Raw genomic sequence first — 3,680 nt, forward strand, 5'->3', positions numbered from 1 at the left:
ATGCCCTGTGTGATGAGCTTACCTTGTTAGATGACAGTTAGAATTTTCCCCGTTGGTCCGATTGACTAAGTGATGCAAGCTCTTGAAATGATCTTAGGTAACAATTTTATACAGTTAAACAATTTGACATTATACCTCTTTTGTGGCCAACCTTATGAGTGTGTGAACCTTCTGAGTGAAGCAAATTTTGATTGGAAAATAATGGCAAACAGATGGGTGAAGTCATGCATGTGTTCATCTTTGTGAGTGTCAGAGTTGCCTGTGATTTCAGAGCTATAAAGTGTTGAACCATTGTGTGTGAATATGGAATCATTCTTTGTGTTAGGGCAATTGTCTATCTTGTTGAGCTTGAACTCGCATTTGAAGCAAGTATTGCAAACTTTACAATCTTTGGTAATGGTGAGTCACAACTTGAATCTTTGAGTGCACATTTGATCCTTGCATGAGTAAGTTGAGTCTTGTTGTGAGCATTCATCATTGAGTCTTGTGTAGCACTTTTGAGACATCCTTTTTGAACTGCTGAACTTGAGTTTTACTTGAGGACAAGCAAAAGTGTAAGGTGGAAGTGCTGATTAGTATGAGATTTGGACTCATTTAGGGCTTTATTTACCATGATTTAGTGTCCTAAAATGCTTATTTTGTGCCAATAACTGATATAAAACCCTTTATTTCAAGTATATGGTTTGAGGAACAAAGCAAGGATACTAATTTGCAAACACGAAATGAAGCAAGCTGAAATAATGAAGAAAAGCTAGTCTGGTGATTGCCAAGACCACTTGGCGACTCGCCGAACGGCTGCTTGACCGCCTAAAGTTCTAGTGTGCCAAGCCCTGAAGGAAAGAACCAAGTTGGTGAGAGAAAAGAGCAATCGGCGGATCGCCGAGTTTTTCTGCGATGTAGTGTTGGATCGCCTAAAGTTACAGACCTTGAGGATGCTGAAGTCCAAGACAGAAGGGCAATGGAATTGACCAAAAGACGGATCGCTGAGTGGATCGGCAAGCCCGAATTACTTCACCAACTGACTCTTCGTAGCATATTTTTGGCATCTATAAATACATTTTTGAACATTTTGGTTAGTATCTTCTGAATCAATTAGAGTATCTAATATAATTTTTTCTGAGTTTTGCGGATTGAGACAAGTTTTTCTCTAGTTTTCCTTTAGCTTTGAAGAATTGAAGTTTTTCACTTCTGAGAAATTCGAAGTGGGTCTTTAAGATTCTTCGATTTGGACCTTTGTAAAGATGAAATCAATCATACCCAGTTGATGGAAACTCAATTTGGTAACGATTTTTATCTTTTTATGATGTCTAGCAAAAATCACATTTCTTGGTATGTGTTTTTGGCTTGCTTGAGTGAGATGTTTTAAAACTGTTATTATTGATTGATGGTCTGTAGGTATTGGGTTATCATGGGTTCAGCTCGAGAGAGTGAATCCTAAACCCTTTTCCACACATTCAGCTCGAGATTGTGAATGGACTAAGGTGTGGGCTGGTCTTATTTTGTGTGCTAGTCGATGTTCGAGAGAAATCAACTTGATTCGAGGTAAATTGTTCGAGAGAAAGTTTACCTACTCTATAGTCCAACTTACTCACTAATATTTAGCTATTTTCTAATAGTTGCAATTACCCATTTGTCTATATCAGCCTATAATCAAATCACATCCCAAGAACCCATCTTATTTTTGATATTTCGTGTTAGCTGCTGTTTGTAGTTGATAATTTCAAAACCAAAAACCCCTTATTTGACATTCGTGTCATTACCTGATTTCAAAGATGTTTTTATTCGATAATGTGTATTCTAATGGCTGATTTGACCATATTCGCACTTCTCAATTGAATCTTAAACACGTACCACTCCCTGTGGGATTCGACTCCAACTCACTTAGTTGGGTTATGTACTAACTAACGATCGTTGATTCTTAGAACTGTATTAAGTGTCTTTGATAGCATTATTCAATTACATCCTCATGTTCTTCAATGATTGGATCATTATGGACCCCTTGATTATTCATTTTTCTCAAAGTTTTTCTCAACTTTGGAATGTAGGGGGTCAATCGTTCACCTCAACTTCGTGTACTTGGCGTACATAGAATCAGCCGATAGGTGTAGGCAAGCGTAGCAAATCACATATATAAGCCCCTACCTGCCAGCACGCGGATGGATAAGGCGGGTGAAGCACAAATGGGATGGATGTCTGAGTGGTTGAAAGAGTCGATCTTGAAAACCGAAGTATTTTTAGAAATACCGGGGGGTTCGAATCCATTACAGTGGAAACCTGTAGAAAATAAAAACAAAAGCAAAACGGAAACTCAGGATATACTTGACTAAAGTTCAATAATGTAGTTAAAATTAATCTAAAAGTCGTATTCCCCGGTAGCAGCGCCAAAATTTGATACGCTCAAATTACACCTCCCTAAAGAAGTATAACCGAGCGTTGTCAAACAAAGAACCCAACTTGTAGGTTGGGGTTGATCCAACGATGATTATGATTCAGACTTAAACTTAACTCACTATTATATATGTTTAGTCAAATTACTTCCGTGAAATGTAAACAGGGGGGGTTCTGTATCTAAAGTAACATATTGTTGATTTAGTAACAAGTAAGAAAGTTTCAAACTTTGAGTTATCAATATGAGAGAGAAACTAGGGTATATGTGTTCCCCACAAGCTCTTAACGCAGTAATCCTAATAATAGTAATCCTTTCCTAGTGTTTTACATGCAAAGTTGGTAAGTTAGGTCTCCGTTTCAGACTTAAACTTAACTCACTATTATATATGTTTAGTCAAATTACTTCCGTGAAATGTAAACAGGGGGGGTTCTGTATCTAAAGTAACATATTGTTGATTTAGTAACAAGTAAGAAAGTTTCAAACTTTGAGTTATCAATATGAGAGAGAAACTAGGGTATATGTGTTCCCCACAAGCTCTTAACGCAGTAATCCTAATAATAGTAATCCTTTCCTAGTGTTTTACATGCAAAGTTGGTAAGTTAGGTCTCCGTAAGTGATTGGTCCTCCAAGTAGGGAATTTTACCTCGCACCTTAGTTTGGCTATGGGTGTATGGTTTACTAACCGTTACCTTTACTCCTAATTAGACATCACATCAATATATGTTTTAGTTTTCACCCTCGCTCCAATTGACATTAGACTATTAGATAGCATCCACTAAATCTATGTTGTTAATTCTTTTCTCATTAACTACCTCCTTGGTCCAACAAGTAGCAACGAGGCGAGTTCTAACGTTGCACACCGTTAAAAAGACTTCTAAGCGAAAGAATTAACAATACATGCATAAACACTATTCAAGAATTATTTAATTATTATTCATAATTTGTTAATTGCTAATGGTTTCCACAACCCTAGTTGTGGATTTAGCTACTCATTCTTTAAAGATCACAATTCATAATCGAGTAAAATAAATTCATGAACTTACAAGAAGAATTGATGAAACTCAAAATTCTCAATTGAATTTCGAAGAGAAAATTGTGTCTAACCTCCAAAAATGATGTTTATAACTCCTATTTATAGAAAAACAAATCCTAAACAAAATAAGGAAATAAACTGGCAGGACGCAGTTAAAAATGACGCTTTGACCTACGAACCGTGGGTCCACCAACGGTCCGTAGGTCCCCTCCATGGTTAAACACTTAGAAACTTTCATCAGGTAGTGGAACCTTCGAC

The sequence above is a fragment of the Solanum tuberosum genome, unplaced genomic scaffold (genome assembly GCF_000226075.1).
Source record: "Solanum tuberosum cultivar DM 1-3 516 R44 unplaced genomic scaffold, SolTub_3.0 scf00397, whole genome shotgun sequence".
Classification (NCBI taxonomy): domain Eukaryota; kingdom Viridiplantae; phylum Streptophyta; class Magnoliopsida; order Solanales; family Solanaceae; genus Solanum; species Solanum tuberosum.